Raw genomic sequence first — 22,114 nt, 5'->3', positions numbered from 1 at the left:
TGCATGTGTCCCCCCTGGCCCCCCACCCCCACCCCTAAAAATTACTGCGACCCCCCCCAAAACCACACCAACCCCCCCACCCTTGCCCCTAAAACTACCCCAACCCCCACCTCCTCCCTAAAATTACCACGACCCCCACCCTACCCCCAAGACCTAAAACAAACCCAACCCCCACCCCATCCCTGAAACCTAAAGTATCCCAAACCCCACCCCTAAAACTACTCTGAGCCCCCCCCACCATGGCCTTAAACCTAAACCCACCAACCCCCCACCCTGCCCCTAAAACTACCCGACCCCCAACCCACCCCTAAAACCTAAAACCCCAACCCCGCCCCTAAAACTGAAAATACCCCGACCCCCACCCCGCCCTTAAAACTAACACCCCGACACCCCCACCCGCCCCTAAAACTGAAAATACCCCGACCACCCACCCCGCCCCTAAAACTAAAACCCCGACCCCCCTCCCCGCCCCTAAAACAGAAAATACCCCCTCCCCCACCCCGGCCCTAAAACTAAAACCCCGACCCCCCCACCCCTGCCCATAAAAAACTAAAACACTGACCCCCCCACCCCACCCCTAAAACTGAAAATACCCCGACCCCCCACCCCCAGCCCTAAAACTAAAACCCCACCCCCTACCCCCACCCCTAAAACAGAAAATACCCTGACCCCCCATCCCTGCCCCTAAAACTAAAACCCTGACCCTCCGCCCCCGCCCCGCCCCTAAAACAGAAAAAACCCTGCTCTCCCACCCTGCCCCGCCCCTAAAACTGAAAATACCCCGACCCCCCACCCCGTCCCTAAAACTAAAACCCCGACCCCCCACCCGCCCCTAAAACAGAAAAAAAACAACCCCCCACCCCTGGCCCTAAAACTAAAACCCCAAACCCCCACCCCTGCCTCTAAAACAGAAAATACCCTGACCCCCACCCCTAAAACTAAAACCCCAACCCCCCAGCCCTGCCCCACACACCTAAAACAGAAAATACCCCAACCCCCCCAACCCCTGCCCCTAAAGCTAAAACCCCGACCCCACACCCCGCCCCCAAAACAGAAAATATCCGACCCCCCACCCCAGCCCTAAAACTAAAACCCTGACCCCCCCACCCCGCCCCTAAAACTAAAACCCCGACCCCACCCCTCCGCCCCTAAAACAGAAAACACCCTGACCCCCCACCCCAGGCCCTGAAACTAAAGCCCCGACCCTCCCACCCCCATCCCTAAAACAGAAAATACCCTGACCCCCCGGACCTAAAACTAAAACCCCAACCCCCCCCTCCCGCCCCACTTACCTGAGTTGTCGCCTCGTCGCATTGTCCTCCTCAGCCGACTCCCTTGTTTGTGCCTTAACCATGCATGTGCGTTGTTCAGCACATGCGTGGTTGAGGCACAAAACAGCGAAGTCGTGGTTAAAAAAAGCGTTGTTCCGCTTTCGTTAACCAGGACTTCGTTGTTCCGGAGTCTCCTTAAGGGCGTTTCCCCCAAAAAACAAAACAAAATTGCACTAGAGAAACACAAGTCAGTTCCAACTGAAACACACCAAAAGGATGGGAAAAAATAATGGGGCCTTCCTGTGCAAATAATAGAAAGGTGTTTAACCAATCAAATCCTGTTTTATGTGTGTCAAACGGGGAGCACACAGATTTTGCATGCACAAAACCATAGAAATTCATCATCTCAAGACACTATAACTCATGCTCTAAGGTAACTGTAACTTGCACCCCCACCATGCACTATTTTCTCATCAAAACTTTTACTGCAAATTTAGCAGTTACATTATTAATGGTGTTATAATATGTATAACATTTTATTACTGATGTAATATATACAGTACGTAGCAGTGCATGGCAAGGACGTTCGTGATAGATACCTTAGAGCACAAGTCATTGTATTGTGAGATAAATATAAGTATAATTGTTAAATTTCTATGGTTTTGTGTGTAACATCTGAGCCTCACTATAAGGTCCTACTAACCTCTGTTTTGTTAGTGAATATCTTTTGCTTTGAAAAATTCTATTACATAACTATAACATCCCTGTAACCTTTTGTTTTTTCCAGTGAATTTCTAAAGTTTTTTAAACCTTAAGTACTATTAAATTACCTTCAGTTAATCCAACCCTCACCAGGCCCTGCGTTCAACCTTCTGTAGACATCCAACCTTGCACCATCCACAGCCTTTGGCCGTGTGCAACAATGGGTCACCGCATGGCCAACACCCCCCAAGGCATCAAACTCCGCATGATGCACAGCTTTTGGCCATGCACTGTGGGGGTTGGCTGCAGGGCCTGGGCTGCAGCCAGATCCTGCAGTCAACCCCCCTCAGGAACCCAGCCCTGCACTATGCATGACCTTTGGACGTGCAAGGCAGGGCTTTGCCACAGGCATTTTTCAACATGAAATTGCAGTGAAAACACCCTTGCTTTGCCTTGAATAAGTTCAATAAGTCCCATGGATTTGTCCTTTACAGAAGCGCAGCTTCAACTGGGGCACCTGCTATATTTATATTTGTAAGTAAAATGTCTACCCAACTGGAACACTTTCTACTGGCTAATTAGTAGATAGGTGCTACCTCGTTGGGTAAATGTATAGTGCACATTCTACTCTAACACGGCGTGCAGGACCATGAGGAAAATTCCTCCAGTGACAATGTCTTGTTTGTTTTTTGCCAATGAGACTGTTCCTTGAGTGTCTTCCTACTAAAATATGTGGTAACATGAATCCTTGTATACAGACAACAGCAAGACTATAATGAGCTGATCTCTCCAAACAATGGTACTTACTCTTAATTATATATAAAGTAAGTGCTTCTCTGTGTAGTGGAGATGTGCTCATATTCCTATGAATCAGGAACGCTTGGAGGGATTTTTGGTACTCTGTCCATCACAGTGGAAAAAGGTGAGAAGACCAATGCATACCACTAGCGTATAGGGGGCGGGTCCATGGGAACGGAGATTCGAGGTCATTTTGAGCATTTGCATACTCCTAGTAATTTAAAGGATGAACAATGTATTCTGCACTGTTTAGGAGATGACAGGAAAGATACTGCTCATCACAGTCACTGTATAAGAGATTGCTCTCCGAAAGAGCAACGATGCATTCACCTCCATCAGGAATGCTAGGCAGGCATTTTGGTAAGCTGTCTATCAAGGTGGAAAAAGACAGGAAGACCGATGTATACCACTAACGGAGAGCGAGCCTGGCCAAACCGATAGGGCTTTGAGGTAATTTTTCAAATTTGAATACTCGTAGTAATTAAAAGACTGGATGACGGGCTCCACACTCTGCAGAAGATGACAGGAAAGATCCTTGTGTGCAGTCACTATAGAAGAGATTGCTCTCTGATAGAGCAAAGATGCATTCACCTCCATCAAGTATTCAAGATCATTTTTTAACATGGAATTGAAGAGCTAACACCCTTGTTTTACCTTGGATAAGTTTAAGAAGTTGGGAGAATTTGTCCTTTACAGATGCAGAGCCACAACTAGGGCACCTGCTTTGTTCATATTTGTTAGTGCTTCCTGTTGAAATGAGTATCAGTACCAGAATGGGTCCTCATCCGCTTATGTTTCCGAGAAGAGTCCACAGTTTTGTGCTAAACTAGTTTAGTTTAGTTTAAGGATTTATAGAGTGCATGGCTACCCGGAGGCTTCCCAGTGCTAGGGCGAGACCAAAGGCCGGCAAGAAGGCCAATGTAGTAAATAGTAGAGTCTTCAGTTTCTTACTAGAGGAGAGTTCTAGGTCATCTTGATAAAGCTCCAACGGAAGAGAATTCCAGAGGTTTGGCCGCTCTAAAAGAAAAGGATCTGCCTCCCCATCTTGTTTTCTTGACCCGAGGAGCCCTGATTAATGAAGCTGCCGAGGACCTTAGCGATCTCTGCTGAATGTATACGTTAAAATCCACCTGAGGAAGACTGGACCCTTATTGTGCAGGGCTCTGTGCACCATGCACATAGCTTTGAAGTTGATATGCTGTTCAACAGGGAGCCATTGAAGAGAGACTAAGGACGGTTTAGCAGATATGTCTTGGGATGTTCATGAGTAAGCGTGCAACAGCATTTTGCACTACCTGCAGTCTCTTTAGTACATGATGAGGAGAACTCAAGAAAAGGGCATTCTCATAATCTAGACACGACATGATGAGAGCCTGGATAATAATTATTTTGGCAACAAATGGAAGTAGCTTAAAGACTGTCCTAAAAAGTCTTAATAGGCTGAAACAAGTTGCCGTCAATTTGAGTGCTAATCCATCGTGAGATGAGAATCCAGCCAGAAGCCCAGGCTCTTTATATTCTCTTTTGATGGGGGAAGGACTTTCAATCCTTCTGTAACTGGAACAGGGGATCTAGAGAGAGTGACATCTCCTACCAGCATAGCTTCTGTTTTATCATTGTTTAATTTGAGTTTACAGTCGGCCATCCACTTGGCAACAGCTTGGAAGCAAGATGTTAAACTTGACAAGTCAGACTTGATGTAGGTAGAGAAAGAAAAGACCAAATGGGTGTCGTCAGCATAAGACACTAGCGAGAGTCCATAGGGTTCCACGATCTCAGCCAATGGTGACATCCGGATATTGAAAAGGGTGGGACTTAGGGATGAGCCCTGTGGCACCCCACAACTGAGAGAGAAACTGTCGGAAAGAAGAGAACGGTCAAGGACTTGAAAGGTCCGATCGATCAGAATAGAGGAAATCCACTTCCAAGCGATCCCCTTGATACCTAAATGTGAGATTCTGTGAAGCAGCATACTGTGGTACACAGTATCAAAAGCTGTGCTCAAATCTAATAGGATGATTGCTACGTATCCCTCTGAATCTAACTGTTGTCATGTATCTTCCCTCGTGGCCAGAAGGGCTGTCTCAGTGCTATGTTGAGGTCTAAAATCAATTTGAGTGTGATCTAGAAACTTATGGTCTTCAAGAAAGCCTCCCACTTGTCTATTGACATGTTTTTTTATTAGTTTGGATGTTATGGGAAGGAGAGCGATTGGTCTATAATTGCTCAATAGTGTTGTATCAAGCTTGGGTAAACTATGGATTCTTCTAGACCACAGGGGGAGCCTCAATGCCCCCTGTGGTTTCATTGCTCCAGCATGCAGGGAGCAGTAAACAAATGCTGCTCCCTGCGTATGGGAGCAATTGTTTCATCTGTTTGCCAACCCACTTGACAGCAGGCAGGAAAACAAATGAAAAGTCTGCTCCCAGCGAGCAGGCGGAGTTTTCCAGCTCCCACCCAATGGGAGCAGACTTACAGTTTGCTCTTGCTTGTTGGGAGCTGTCACAGCTCTCTCCAAGTGACAGCCACCTACTATGTCCTTGGGACGGGCACCATGGGACATAGGGAACTGGACCTGGGGGTGGCAACGGCGAAGGCTATTTTTATGGCCAGTGCCGTGAAGGTGATGGTCCCCGGGCTGAAAATAGCTCAGGACGGGGGTCCTCGCTCCCTTTAAATTGTATTTGTGGCCCTCGAGGGTGTTAGTCCAGGGGGCCTCTAAGGAAATGGAGGTGGGTCCACACAGCCCCCCTCCAATTTATTAAAAAAGTAGCAAGGAGGTGGTGGTTCATGGGGCTCTTAAGAGCCCCAGGAGAGGGGCTGCGTAGGCAAAGACCTGAGAAAAACTACATTTGGCCTTTGTGAGGGAATCCACATGCTCCCCCTCCAGCAAAATGTATTTTAACATGACCCTGGGACCTAGCCCACCTGGGGACTAAACTTTAAACAAGCACAGAAGACTGTCCTTTTTTTTCTTTTTTTTAAAAAATTTTTGCCAGGATTTGTGGATCCTATATGATTTTGCAGCAAAAAAATGAAAAATCATTTTTTGCCCTGGCAGTGTCCCTGGGGGACTCCAGCACCAGGCCTAGTTAACCTGGGTATTCCCACCCTGCCCACTCTTAGTATGTGGATGAAATCATGAGAGATTTTGTTGCAGGTCTCATAAGTCAAAGATACCAAGGATTTTCTTGGTAAAATCACAGGCATACCATGGGAAAAGGATTTTTTTCTCATGACACTTGATGTTAACTCCCTTTATACCATAATTTACAAGGAAACAGTGATCACTGCTTGTAAACAGTTTCTTAGGGCAACACCCATAAGATACTTGACCATACCAGCATGACTGAAGAGATGATAAGACATTGCCTAAAAAATAATGGCCCTCATTATGACCCTGGCGGACGGTGGAGAAGTGGCGGAATTACCGCCAACAGGCTGGCGGTAAACAAAAAGGGAACTATGACCATGGCGGTTACCGCCATGGTCATCCGCCACTTCTCCATTCCAACCGCTGAGCTGGAGACTTCGGTCTCCAGCCCGGCGGCCACCACAAGACCGCCGGCAGTATCAGGACCCTGCTGACCGCCATGGATTTCGTGGGGTTGGGAACCACCATGAAATCCATAGCGGTAAGCACTATCAGTGCCAGGGAATTCCTTCCCTGGCACTGATAGGGGTCTCCCCCAGCCCCCACCCCCGAGTCCTCCCCCCAATCCCCCCACCCGCTGCCACCCCCCAAAGGTGACAGGACCCCCCCCTACCCCCAACATCGGAACACACCCCCACCCTACACGTATACAGACACCACCAACACACATACCAACAAACATGCCAACAGACACACACACACAGTCATACATGCACACCTACATACAGACATACACGCACACGTACATACAGGCATACTAAAAGATAGACACGCACTCTATTTTCTAACACACAAAACCCCTGCATACATACACGCACTCACACACCCCCTCTACATACTCACACGCACACCTCCAAGCACGCAAACAACACACAAAACACCCCCCGCCCCCCTCCCCTAATGGACGATCAACTTACCTTGTCCGTTGATCCTCCGGGAGGGGACGGGATCCATGGGGGCTACTCCGCCGCCAGCACCCTGTCACCAGAACACCGCCACACCGAATCATGGAACGTGATTCGGTGGGCGGTGTTCTGATGACGGGGTGGTGGAGGTGGAGCAACCTCCACTTCCTCACCCAGCGCCAGTATGGCTGCTGGCGGCTCTCCATCCTAAAAAGGACGGAGGGCTGCCAGCAGTCATAATTCGCAGAGTGGAAAACCACCTGCACTGGCGGTCTTCAGCACGGTGAGGTCGTAATGACTACCAATATCTTTTTCTTCAATGGTTGATTAGACAGACAAAGTTGCGGGACTGGGATGGGACCTGTTTCACCCCCAGCTTTGCGAATCTCTTTCTGGGCTGGTGGAGGAACAGGTCTTCAGTGATGACACCCTCACAGAGAACCTTGAAAAGTTCATGTTATGGCTTGGATGCATCAATGACCTAATCATTATTTGGAAGGGGTTTGTGAGCAGTGCCAGTGAGTTTGTAGCCAAACTCAATGCAAATTACTTGAATTTGTCCTTCACACACACCATAAAAAAGAGTAGTAAAGAATATTTGGATGTCCTAGTGGAAGTTGTGGAGGAGGCGAAGGTCAGGACAAGGTTACACAGGAAATCTATGACAGGCAACAGTCTCCTCCATGCCCTTATTGGCCACCCTGAGAGTTTGAAATGGAGCATCCTATATGGAGAACTCCTCAGGGCAGAGAAAAATTGTAGCACAGAAACATCCTACAAAGAAGAAACAAAAAACTATTATGGCCTGGTTAAAGGAAAGAGGATACGCCTTAAGGGTCCTCAACAAAGCTATAAAAAAGGTATCCTAGGTCAACAGAGAAACTATTTTGTTTGTCAATAACGTGATTACATCTACAGAAACTGCCAAGCGGGTGATTCTGACATACAATACCAACTCCAAACAGATGAGTCAAATGTTGACTAGCCATTGGAGTATTTTGAGAAGTGATCCTGTCATTGGAAATGAGATAGGTGATAGACAGATGATCACCTTCCGCAGATCGGGTACCCTCAGGGATTCCCTTATGTGTGACGATATCACAGTGCCTAAAGGTATTCAAGATTCGGACCTTCAGGGTTCTTTCCATGTGTAGATATAAAACATGCAAAAATAGACATTTTCAGGAGAAGCACCAGGGGTACCATACCCACCTGAGATATTTTGAAGTGGAACAAGTAACTTCCAACCCTAAGGGTGGGAATCAGGTCCTGAAGAAGAGGCAGAGGGAGTCCCGTCTTGTCACTGAACATGAAACTTTAAGTCCAGGGTGTCTCAATCAGGACGAAGAGCTGAGTATATATATGAATGATACTTTAAAAGTACATGTCAGACATTGGGATAACGTGAGCTGTGATTCAGTCATGTTAAAGTAGGGTGGTGTACTGCTAGCACTAACATTCTGGTTATGTATTGCTGCATTTTAACCTCAATCTGACTGCTGTGGTTTCTATTTTTTACAGTAGGTAAGGAAGGAGTCCCCTCGATTGTCGTGGAGACTTCGGAGAACTTCCCCTACCCTTTCTTCTAACACATGGGGTACTGTACCTTTCACAGATAAGATTACTTTTGCATTTTTTAATCAGAGATTGTTTATTATGTATTCTGGGGTGCCCTTGCAGTAGAACCGTGAGTGTGGAAATGAAGGAAAAGAGATTAAGAACTAATGAGACTATCTGAACATTATCTGTACCAGAACTATTGGATCACCCATCCAGTTGGACAGCTTAAGATGAGTATTTGTGTCTCTAATGTGCCTACATTGCTTTACTTGTTTAGGATCTGTTAATGCCATAATTGTGTTTTCCTTTTGAGATTATGCTGACCCTAAGGTAGAGAGGTTTACTCTTGTGCAATAGGACTTTTTCGCCCACTGGGGCTATATATTTTTGATAATGTGGTCCTGATGTAAAATTATTACCATGTTTATGATACTTTCTCTTCCACAGTGGATACTGTCATTTATTAGCATTTACAGACAAGGAATTATGGATGCACTGTTGTGGGATGATGTCATCTTTTTTTCTTTGCGCCCATTTATATGACATATGTATATTATATTTTTCCCACCAGTTTGAGGGAAAATATATTCATTTATATTTAATGCTTATAACATGTCCATTGAAGTAGGTTATCCCTGGCTAGACACTGTCTTGGTTTCTATTTTGTAGGCATGTCCAATTCAGTTACCGTGTGACATTGGGGTATAGACAACATTATATTTCAATTGATGTGATGCACATGTGCATTACTTCTATTTTTCTGGATGAATAGATTGCTACACTGCAAGTGTTGTTTGAGAATATTTTATTAGCAATTTTCTCTTTGCTGGGAGCTTTTGGAATTAGAACTACTCCAAATAGTTACTGCATGTTTGCTTAGGATCATTGGGGGTGTTACTAACGTGGGCACTAGTCCTTTTTCGTATTTTTTTTTTTGCATCTGGGTTCTATTTAAACATCGTGTACACATTGTTTGGGTGAGTGATCAAGGCTGAGCTGTCGACTGAAATGCGTCTTTGTTCAGAGTATATTTTATTTTGGTATCGCATATGACTGAGCATGTTCCTTTTCCTGTGTTGGATCTATATATATATATATATATATATATTTTTTTTTCACTGAAAAAACAAAGGTTACAGAACATTATAGTTAGGAAATAGATTTTTGTTTTAAACTTAGAAATTCACTAACAGAAGCCAACCGTTACAGGGGTGTTATAGTTAAGAAATGGCATTTAAAAATCTTAGAAATTCACTGAAAAAACAAAAGGTACAGGGACAGGGACGTTATAAATATAAATATAAATTTAAATTTTACATACACAAAACCATAGAAATTCAGCAGGTATAGCTACCTGAGCTAACTACAACTTACACCCCAAATGCACTGCTTATGACGTCAAATATTATGTAACTCATGACATGATCAGTGACATCATTGATGACATCTCAAATGACATCACTGATGACATCATATAGCAAAGTAAACTTCAATATACTTTGGAAAAATACCATTTAATTTTTCTAAATATAAGAGACACACACAGGTGAGAGACGTACTGCACAGAGCTCACTGCGCCACGCACTCACCTGATTCCAACCGCGGAGACGATGCTGGACCACCAATCCCAACTGAGGGCAGTAAAAAAAATAACAACTTAATTTCACTCACTACCTCGAGAGAAAAGGGGGGTGGGATAAAACAAGAGAAGATGCACTTGCTTCACTGGGGCATGGCTCAACACCAATGGCACAGGAAGCACAGAGTGGTGCTCCTGCCAGTGAAGCCCCATCCAGTACCATCCTGATGGAGTTGACCAACTCAGGGGCATCAAAATGCTGAGACAGAGTCCTAGATGCCTGCGATAGCCATTTCAAGTTGGCAGCAATCACTGAATAGCGGTTTATGATTTAGGATGCTGAAGCGCAACCATGTGGCAACAACATGGGGGCCACATATTACAATTAGGTCACAAACACAGCCTAGTCAGAACCAGCCCTGCCACATCCCCTGTGGATGACTGGGACACCACACCGGGGTGAATTTGGGGCTGCGCTTAGCAGGGGGATAGGCATAGGAGAGGAGCCCTCTACCCTCACCTCAGGGTGAGATTATAGCAAAGAAGCTGTGTAATCGGCTACTACTCTTGCATGGTGCCTAGCAGCGAGTCCATCGGGCCCCAGTGAAATCTGGCTTCCTCTGCTGTTAGTAGTCATTAAAAAGAACATCCCAATGTGCCTTAGATAGTGGAGGGTGGATTGGCGCTGCTGTTGAGGCTACTGGTAAGCAACTAGGCCCAGAAGTGCTAAAAGACTGTTGAACTGGCAAAGAATACAGTATAGGCACCCCCAACAGCGGGCAGGCAATGGCAACAAATCTACTCCCCCACAAAAACTATTGCCCCCTAGCGGTTATTTTGCCTGAGGAGATAGGCCGGGACAACAAGAGGCTGCTGACGCAGCACTACCTATCCTGGGAGCAATGGCATACTGGGGTACAGCAATATATGTTGCGATGAAACAACATCTGAGTGGTGGTCCTACCCGAGAGAGTTGAGGAAATAACATGATGGCTTATTTGGAGGTATGGCTCCAGGAGGAAGTGGCAGTGGAGAGCTTCTCCACGTTTTTCACTTTGGAGTGACCACTCGGAGTGCCTGTGAAACCTTCACTTCAGGTGGCACCACCGTGCCCTGTCGTGGCCCAATTGCTGTATTACAAGGATCACAACCATATCTTGAACCAGGCCAGGCAAAAGGGAGAACTCATAGTCAAGAAAAGCGAAGTGAAATTTTTTCCAGACTTCCAGTACAACAGCAGTGTTTCAATTACTAGAATTTCTTGGAAGCAAAGAAGAAAATCAGACAGGTGGGAATCCTCTATGCGATGATGTTCCTGCCCGACTGCAGTTTGTGACTTCAGAAGGCACCGTATTCTTTCAAACCCTGCAAGAGGTCTGGAGTTGGATTGACCAGCATCCACAACCTGGGACCAGCTAGGACTCTCGAACTAGGTGATCATCCAGAGTCAGATTCTGACACCACCCCCAGGGCTGAGACTCAGCAGGATCGACAGAAGGCGATGGCAGCAGTGGCTTCAATAAGTGGCAGCAGGACTGGATCCCCGTCACCAGAAGACAATTGGGGTGCATGAGATTCAGACTCTGACTGAAGTCCAGTACATCTGGGGACTTGAGCTTTGAATTACACATGGTGACCCCTGCAACATCAGATGTAATCATATGGCAAAGCTAATAAACTGGACCCCCAAGATAGCTGTGTTTGAGTGACTGTGAGATGAAATTTGGGGGGAATGGGATTGAACATTCCCCTCTTTATAAATACTGGATGGGTGATACCAACAATGGAGCATGATATTGTATTAATCCCCACAGTTGAGTAGCCGGTGGGTGCTACTGTCCCCATGACTTATAAACTCTTCTCCCGGAACATCAAAAGCATGCACACAATGTCAAAATGTTATACAGTATTTTCTTATTGGAACAGGAGAAGTATCCATATCGCACTCCTACAAGAGACACACCTGACAGCTAAGGAAGGGGCAGCTCTGCAAAGAAGATGGAGAGGTCAGACCTATTACACAACTTATTCAGCCTACAACAGGGGTGCACTGGTTTGTATCCATGTGGGGGTCCCCTTTCAGCAGACGGGAGACCTAATAGACTAGAAGGTAGATTTGTGATGGTGACAGGCTGACTGTAACACTGATACATAGCGTTAGTAAACATTTATGCCCCCAACGTGGAGTAGGGTGCTTTCCTGACAGAATTGTCAGAAGCCCTAGCGACATATCTGATCCAATCAATGATTGTGGGAGAAGACTTCAATGGCATAACAGATGCTCCTAGACTTGATCGTTCACACCCTCCTCCGAGGGGCTCACTGGCATGCCAAACGGCCCATACCTTTGCAGATTGGCAGGTGAGATGGGGGTTATAATACGTCTGATGACAGACATATCCACAGGCCCGAGACTATTCCTTTTTCTCTAGCTTACCCAAACCACATACGTCTGGACACATTTCTGTTCAATCCTGATATCCATAGTTTAGTACACAACATAGGATATCTGGCCCGAACTAGATCAGATCATAACCATGTCCTCTTACAACTGAGATGGGAGCCACCTAGACCATGCATTCCTACCTGCAGGTTGAATCCAGAATCCTTGGAAGATCAGATGTACCAGGAGGTGATAACAAGAAGATCTGGCAATATTTCGCAGCTAACAGTGGCACAGCATCCACCAGATAGAGTGAGACACATCCAAGACTGTGACCAGGAGTCAGTGTGTAGCTGAATCGATGGGAGTCAGGAACACCCTGATAAAGGAGGTACTGTCAACAGAACAAGAATTGCGGTTTGAAGAAAAACTAAGACCAGGGCACCCAGATTTACAGCATACGCTGCTAGACTCCAAAGAGAAAGTGGCAGCCCATGTCAAAAGACTAAGGTTGATTTGACTATAGAAAATACATGGAACAAGCCCACGCTGAGTGAAAAGAGGTTCTGTCAGTCAAAGTTGAGGCCGAGGAGGAAGCCAGGCTGTATAGACAAAAAGAGACCAGTCAACACTTTTACCATTATTATTCTGACATATACAGGAGCACCACAGTACATGAGGAGGGGGTGGTGCATGATTTCCTGACATCATTGCCTCTCCCAAACCTCAGAGAAAAGAAGGCACTAGGTGGGGACATTACTGTACAGGCCGTAAAGGCGGCAATAAAAGTCTAGTGCGAAGTAAAACAACTGGAACAGATGGGTTCCCGGTCAAGTTTATGCCACCTATGCTGAGGAACGGGCCCCCATTTTAGTAGATCTCGACGAAGCAGGCAGAGAAATGGGCCGTCTGCTGAATTCCATATGGGAGGCACTACTGGTGCCATTGCAAAAGCTCGGAAAACCTGAATAAGACTTGAAAGTCTATTGACTGTTGTCAATGCTTAACATTAACTACAAGAACCTAAGTAAAATCTTGGCTTCTAGACTCCTCTCGCTCATGACCAAGCTGATACACCCCAACCAGGAGGGATTCATCCCAGGCTGAAACACCGTGCTCAACATACGGTGCCTTCCAACACTTTTGGAGGCTAATACCAATGACTGCAGGGAGGCATGTATGTTTGCAGTCGACATAGAAAAAGCCTTTGACAACCTGGAATGGGGAATTTTATACAAAGTAAGGGAACACATGCAGCAGGGGAGAGGCTTCCTGACAAAGACTAGGTTGTTCTACACAGGCTCCACAGGTAGAGTCTGCACGGGTCAGACCATAGCAGAGAGCTGCAGAGTGGGGAGAGGAATGAAACAGGGATGCCCCCTTTCACCCGTGCACTTTTTACTGGCCATGAAATCCTTGGCCAACCTGTCTAGAACTGGCAACTGATATCAGGGTATACAGATTGGGGCAAGCTGTCATTGTATAGCTCTATATGCGGACGATCTACTGATCTTCCTCAGAGACACAGAAGAAGATCTTGCGGGAGCTAGGGGAATGCTGGAAGAGTTTGGCTCCCTATTAGGCTTAAAAGTTAATGGGCAGAAAACTAGATTGTTTCTAAATGTGGGGGCTATGACCCACTGAGGTATTGGAATCACTGCAATGGGAGCATTGCTGTCTGTGATATCTAGGGGTTCAGGATTTTTCACTACCTGCCTGACCTACTTGAGGGAACATGGGGCTAGCCATCAGTTCACTAAGAATGAACACTGATTTCTGGAAAACGCTACTGTTATCTGTAGCAGGACGAGTGGCACTGCTAAAGATAGTAGCTCGTCCTAAGATGTTATACTTTTTCGTAACACTCCCAGTGTGAATCCCTCGGGCAATGTTCAGAGAGCTGGATTCCCTGTTCACTGCATTTGTATGAGATCAGGCTGCAAGAAAATGTTACTATCCACACTATAATGTCTGACGATGGAGGGGGTCCAGTAGTTCCCAATTTTGAGACATATTATCTGGCAGCTCAAATCCAACGGCAGACAGACTCTGGACCTTACTATGGGACGCTTTGTCCCAGAACTTAACAGACTAACTGGGGTACTACTGAAAACAGGGTGTCCCTCGGTCGATGACACTTAAGAGTTCCTGGTAATGCGATGTCGCTGGAGCATACTTCTCCAGAAAACACGCAGACAAGTCTCATATTCACCTGACCTGCTCATGACCATGCTGGTGGTTTTGCCTCATGGGGGACACTGGGAGATTGGAGGACTGGGCTGCTGGAGGAGCGGCAAGGGTAGGTGACCTATTCCACATGGCAGAGCTTCTCCCATTTGAAGAATTCTGCTTGGAATTTGACCTCCCGCAGGGCTACTCATTGTTCCACAGAGCAGTGACAGCAGCTTTTCGTAAACAATAAAAGACAGGTATGTCAAACCCAAGGTCTCATAAAAAGCTGTCAGTATAATGCCCTTTCTTCAGGCACTTTCAAGACGGTCACATGTCTGTACAGAGTGCTGCGAGAGGATATGCTCCAACCCCTGGAAACTTTGCAGGTGCACTGGAAAGAAGACCCAGAGATCCCAGAAACAGAAAGAGACTGGGACGCTATCCTGGAAAGAGTCCCCAAGGTATCTAGAAATGCCCAATTTAAATTGATTAACTACTACAGCTACAGCCTTCACAGAGCTTACCTCACACCAGGGCACATTAATAAATACTTCCATGTGATTCATGCAGCTTGCCCGAGGGGCACAGAAGTAGAGGCTGAGCTTCTACATATGCTGTGGACTTGTCCCTCATAAAATAATTACTTGGAGGAAATAACGAGCACAGCCACTAAAGTTATTGAGAAGGAGGTCCCCTGCTCCCATGGTCATAATTGACTGAGATGGTTCCTACATACCTCCAAAACCAAGGTCACCGGCAGATTTCAAGACCTAGCTTTTTCCCTAACAAAAAGAGAAGTCACTAGGCATTGGAAGTCCCTACAGTAACCACAACCAAGACCTCGAGTAACCATGTGGTGAAGAGAGCTTGAGAGATGGGCTGGGTACGAGGGAGGAGTGCTGATGAGAGAAGCAAGATGGGGAATAGGCTCCCTGGATGTGGCCCCAGCTGGGAGACATTGGTGGTTGGCCTCAAAGACCCAGAACCCCCTTATCCAGAACCTTCACCTAGGGGATCACCCTCACTTGCAACTCCTTAGCATTTGAGGCATCTTCAGGAATCTTTCCAATAAGCCTAAGCACCCTACACACTTCACATGGAGAGGGACAAAAGAATACCTCAGAAATTGACACCCTCTAATAGAACAATCGTGGACATGGTGCATCGATGTCACACTGGTACAATCAATGGTTATAACTCATGGGAGGGTTGGGGAGGGAGGGAGAATTTAAAGATATTTGGGAGTGTTGTCAACTGGTCCTTTATTAAATCAGATGGCGATACCTTACCACTGCAATACAATAGGACATTTACCTGTATTTGAGCTATGACATTGATGTAAAATCTAATAACATTTGTTTACAAAAAAAGATGGACTTGCTTCACTGGGTCTGCTCTGCTGTCTTGCGACACTGCCTAGTAAGGTCTGAACTCCATGGACCTCGCTAGTGTTGATACAGGTGCAGAGCACTACAAACAACAGGGAGCATTATTTAACAACAGTTCTCAGTTCATAACGTTTTAGCAATTGTTTACAAGAAATGTACACTCAGAGGCCTCCCCATAAATATTGTGTGAGAGAGCAGGAACAATTTAAAAAATAAACAGGAGTTTTCTGGCACTCCCAAAAAAGTCATAACATACTGTGTTCAGATCAAAACTCAAATGCAAATTTGTGCTCTAGAAGCTTCTCCATAAACTCGCTACAACTAGTCAAGGAATACTGTTGAAAAAACCTTTAGTTCAGGTACAATAAAGTTTGGAGCACTCCTAAGGACAGAGTCTGGAGCGATGGGCCTGTTTGGGTCTGAGTGACTCATGCAATGTCTGAAATCCAAGGATGTATTCACAACTTCAAGGAACTTAGGGGTTTGGTTTAGATCTTGGCGGTAATGGTTCTTTCTCTGGTTTTCCGTTGGAAAAACTGTCCTCCGCCTTGGCGGTCCACCCGCCTGATTTAGATGTTGGTGGGACTGTAGGCAAAACAGAGTCCCACCGACTACATAAAGAATCTCCAGCTGCCTCAACAGTGGCATTGGGAAAAGAGGCTGATGGCAGCGCTTCAGACACCTTCACAGCTGAGCATATTTGGATGTGCCTTACTGTCAAGCCAACTGTGGTGCGCTGGCCTCCATACCTGAGCTGGCATATTGGAAGCGGTACAAAACTTACCTTTTTCCACATTTCCATTTTGGACTGCACCCGACTGGAGATCACTTGCTATCGCTGCTGCCACTGAACCACGGAAGACACACAACCCTGTTGTCACCAGACTTGAAGGTAGGTATACTGCATGTACTGTGTATGCTGTGTGGGTGCTACATATGAGCACAGGAACTCCGTAGAAATATACATACCACAGGTATTTTTTATAGTACCACTGACATGCATATGTCAGGAACACATTTGTTTCCGTGATTGATGGGACACACTGGTACAAGATACATATTGCGCACATACACAATTGCTATTGTGGTACCAGTATTCATTGCCAAATGGATGCTGGCATCACAATAACAATGGCATCACTCTTGTCACCATGTATGTGTGTGCATATTGGAAGTGAATCTGTACCTGTGATATTGTGAGTTCAGTTGTGTATGTGAGTCAGTAAGTGTATGTATGTATGAGGTTGGATTGGCTGGTTGAGGTGGAGGGAGATGGAGTGCGTGACGTGGTTGTGTCTGTATGTGTGCCACATGCATGTTGGTCTGATGTCTGTTGTGTGTTTTGGGTTGTGTGTTGTGTTGCAGTGTGCAACGTTCAGGTGTGTGTTATGGTGACATGTCCAATTGTGCTTTTGTGTGGATGTGTTTATGTAAATGGGTGTGTCATTGTGATGGTTGTTATTGTGTTGGATGTGTGTGTATCTGTGTGTAGTATTAATGGTGTGTGTATATTGTGTCACGGATGTATAACAATGTGTGTCTTCCTGCGCGTTGATGTCGTATTGTAGTGGAATGGCACTAGCTAATAGTGTCCATGTTGTGTGATGTGCAAAGGGACACATGTGGCTAAGGTTCAGAGTGTGTGTGTCACTTACCTCTATGCGATGACCACTGCTATTTACAATGCCAAATGCTCCTGCGATGGTCTCCCTCTGTCAGCAATCCACCACCAGTACGCTGCCTGCAGGACTGTAACATCTAAATAGGGTCGGCAGGAAACCACTATCCTGACAGCTAGCTAGAGCACTCCGTTGTGACAGTCCGCGGCTCAGCCACAATACATCTAAATACGGTGGGTGGAACATCTTCATTTTGATGATGTTTTCGAGTCTGCCACCACAGTGGATTGGCGGTAATATCAAAAGATTTAAATCAGGCACTCAGTCTAGAATTATTAAACAAAACTATGGAATAGTGTGCACTAACCTTAGGATCAAGTACGTTGTCTTGTCTTATTTTTTTTTAATGGGAATCCGGAGGAAAATAGGAGACTGTGGTGCAAGAGGCAGAATCATAGTCATGATTGAAGACACAGGAAGCATTGCAAGAGTCAGGACCACTGGATCAGCAGGAAGGCTCAGAATACTAGAAAACTGGAGGTTCTGGGCGACTCAGGGGGTACGTGCAGGGAAGATGCTTGCACAGACTGGAATGAGGCAAAGAGCCGACTCAAGTTCAGATGGGTTTTTTATGCTGGAAGTAGAGACTGTTCCAGAAAGGCATGTGTTTCACGTGGAAGAGTGAAAGTTTCCAAGGAACCTGGAGAAGAGCACGTTACATAAACAGATATGATCCCTTGCAGGTGCAAGTAGCAGGTGGAAACAATTAACAATGATTAACAGAACCCAAGAACATTATGGTAAAAGTCAACAGGTCAGAGCAGATACAGCTAATTGCTCAGGAAACGTGTGGCTCTTCTACAGGTTCAAGACAGATAAGCAACAATACAGGAGATTCAATGGTTCAAGAGCTCTGGGAGGGGGACCATGGAGTGCACAAGACAGAGGTGCCACAAGGTAAGGGTTACATGAGCCTAGTGTGAAAACCTACAGCACAGAGGCCATAAGAGGGGTTTGTGACAGTGGGGTTCATGACAAACTGTAAACTTATCAACTACTACATTCACTTATCACCTAAGAGACAGTTGGCAGAAGATAGTCTTGTCTCTTCTGAACCACCCCTGTAAACACTAATGGCCAAATTAAGGGGGTGATTCTAACTTTGGCGGGCGGAGGAGGCCGCCCGCCAAAGTTCCGCCGGCAGAATACCGCTACACGGTCAGAAGACCGCGCGGTAATTCTGAGTTTCCCGCTGGGCTGGCGGGCGACCGCCAGAAGGCCGCCCGCCAGCCCAGCGGGAAACCCCTTCCCACGAGGATGCTGGCTCCGAATGGAGCCGGCGGAGTGGGAAGGGTGCGACGGGTGCAGTTGCACCCGTCGCGATTTTCAGTGTCTGCTATGCAGACACTGAAAATCTTGGTGGGGCCCTGTTAGGGGGCCCCTGCAGTGCCCATGCCATTGGCGTGGGCACTGCAGGGGCCCCCAGGGGCCCCACGACACCCGTTACCGCCAGCCAGGTTCTGGCGGTCAAAACCGCCAGAACCAGGCTGGCGGTAAGGGGGTCGGAATCCCCATGGCGGCGCTGCCTGCAGCGCCGCCATGGAGGATTCCTCAGGGCAGCGGAAAACCGGCGGGACACCGCCGGTTTTCCGTTTCTGAATGCCCTGGGATGCACCGCCAGCCTGTTGGCGGTGCATCCGCGGTCGTTGGCCCTGGCGGTAGTCTATCGCCAGGGTCAGAATGACCCCCTAAATGTCTAACTGTATAGGCTAGTCTATTGGAAACCACAACACCATTCATGAACCTGGAAAAAAGTTTTAGTGCAAATGTCAGATTTACACACACCACTACAACATATGCTCAGGAGAGAGGTGTTAGCAGACAGACTGCTGTGTCACAAACCACTGGTAAAATTATTCTTCATCCAGGAGAAAGGTATGAGCAGAGAGGTCAGACTGCTGTACAGTCAGCTCTGTGCTGTACATCTCTCACTAGTGTCTTCTTATTTTTTTAAAATGTAAATGGTATTTTATGAAGTGTATTTACTTTGCTAGATGATGTCATCAGTGATGTCTTTTGAGAAGCAATCAGTAATATCATCAGCGATGTCACTGATCATGTTATGCGTGATGTAATATGAGAGGTCACAAACAATGCATTGTGGGGGCATAAGTTATTGTTAGCTCAGATAACTTTAGTTGCTGAATTTCTATGGTGTTGTGTGTGTAAAATCTGAGCCTAACTATGATGTCCATGCAACCTTTCAATTTTTCAGGGAATGTCTCTGTTTTTTTAATATAAATTGTACTATAATTTCACCATACATTAAATTCAGTAATGTACATTTTCACAAGTTAATAAATATTTTTTATAAACACACTTATTGTGTGCATTAACAAAACAACGCAAGGTAACGTATGTGAACTTATAAAAACGCAATACAGCAATTCTTTCCTTTTTTTGTATTCATTTTATGGATCCGCTGTAATACAACCACAAATCGGCTGCAATTCCAGAAGAAATATCTAAACATCAACATCTCATTGGATGCGCTGTCTCCACTCATCTTCATTACAAACAAACCCTAAATCAGTTATTTGGGTTTCACATTTCTCTGGAGATAGACACAAAACCACAGATTCATTGTTTTTCTGGCTTTACTTCAAAAGAAGAGGATTTCAAAGTTAAGATGTCTTCTGCTGAAGGTAGAAGAGAAGGAACAGAGTAGGACAGATAAGAAGATTTACAACCTCCAAAGATTTCCTCCATCGTCTGAAAATATTTTTCCATCTCTTCAGGAGAAAATACATTTCTTCCCAAAATTTGTCCAACGCAATATATGGCAGCAAAGTGTCAAGAGGTATGGTTCAGCAGTATTCACATGGCACGTCCTCTTTTTGGAAACACCTGAAAAACTTAAATAGAAGGACATATCACACCATGATAAGAGAGAGGGAAGGTGGTGCATCATCATCAGCAGCTGGACCAACTGTGAGACCCTTACCTGTGCACCAGATAGTTACCATCCACATTGTGTCACCAAAACTGGAAGACATGGCCATCCATTGTAGCAAATGCCATATGCCAGATGCACTAAATCTGGCATATGGCTGTTGGTCAGTGAATGGATGTTGTCAACAAGCATAATTCTTTTTTTTTTTCACCTCACTGTTCCATTTCCTATTCCTCTTTAACCCGTTCCGAGCCAGGGACGTAATGGTTACGTCCACCGACACAGTGCTCCTGTGCCTGGGATGTAACCATTACGTCCCTGCACCCGAGCTCAGCGCTCCATCCGTGGTCTTTCCCCCCACCCCTTCATGGCAGGTCTGGAAGGGGAATCACTTCCCCTTCCACTCCTGACCCCCCCGAACCCCTCGTGACATCTGATGACATCAGCATGCGATCACATGCTGACCTCATCAGAGGTTACCTCCCATCGGGCTGGAAGCATGCTTTCAGCGCGGTGTGGAAGAGAAATGCTGATCATTTCTCTACTGCTCGGGAGGAGGTGGCTGGCAGAGGCATGAAAGGAAAGGTTTTTCCTTTCCTTTCATGTCTCAGCAAGCATTTCTGCCTCGGGCAGCAGAAATGCTCACTAGACACCAGGGAATTTATTTTTTGTAATTGTCATGAGGGGAGCGGCACCTTGGGCAAGGGCAGCTAACCAGGGGGCCAAATCATTTTTAGGCCATTTCTGCCCACCCAGGGGCAGATCGGCCTAATACAATGAGGCCGATCTGCCCCCAGGAGGGGCAGAAACCACTAGACACCAGGGGATTTCTTTTTATTATACTTACGCATAAGGGGAGCAGCCCCTTGGGTAAGGGCCGCTCCCCGGGGGCCAGGGCTACATTTTTTTTGTTTATTTTTTTTTATACATGGGGAGTGACCCCTTAGGCAAGGGTCACTCAACGGGGGGCCAAATTATTTTTAGGCCATATCTGTCGTCCCCCCCGAAACCATTAGACACCAGGGAATTTTTTATACTTACGCATAAGGGGAGCGGCCCCTTGGGCAAGGGCTGCTCCCCGGGGGGGGAGGGGAAATATTTTTAGGACATTTCTGCCCCCAGGGGAGAGAGAAGCCACTAGACACCAGGGATTTTTTTATTTATTTATACTTACACATAAGGGGAGCAGCCCCTTGGACAAGGAATGCTTCCCGGGGGGGGGGCAAAATATTTTTAGGCAATTTCTGCCTCCGGGGGGAGGGGAGGGGCAGAAAACCCCTCGACACCAAGGATAATTTTTTTTTTTTTTTATACGTGGGGAGCGACCCCTTGGGCAAGGGCCGGTCACCAGGGGGAGCAAAATATTGTCCGCCCTTTCCTGCAACCCCTGGAGGTAGATTGGTCTAATATAATTAGGCCGAATCTGCCCCTGGGGGGAGAGAAACCTCTAGACACCAGGGATATATATATTTTTATTTACTTTATGTTTTTATGTATGGGGAGCAACCTCTTAGGCAAGTGTCGTTCCCCTGGGAGACAAATTGTATTTAGGCCCTTGGGGGCAGATCGGCCTATTTTTGTTCGAGCAATCTTCCTCGAAAAGGGGCAGAAACCACTAGAGACCAGGGAT

The sequence above is a fragment of the Pleurodeles waltl genome, chromosome 2_2 (genome assembly GCF_031143425.1).
Source record: "Pleurodeles waltl isolate 20211129_DDA chromosome 2_2, aPleWal1.hap1.20221129, whole genome shotgun sequence".
Taxonomy (NCBI): Eukaryota; Metazoa; Chordata; class Amphibia; order Caudata; family Salamandridae; genus Pleurodeles; species Pleurodeles waltl.
The sequence above is the reverse complement of the archived record's forward strand: the minus strand, read 5'-3'. Positions refer to the sequence as shown.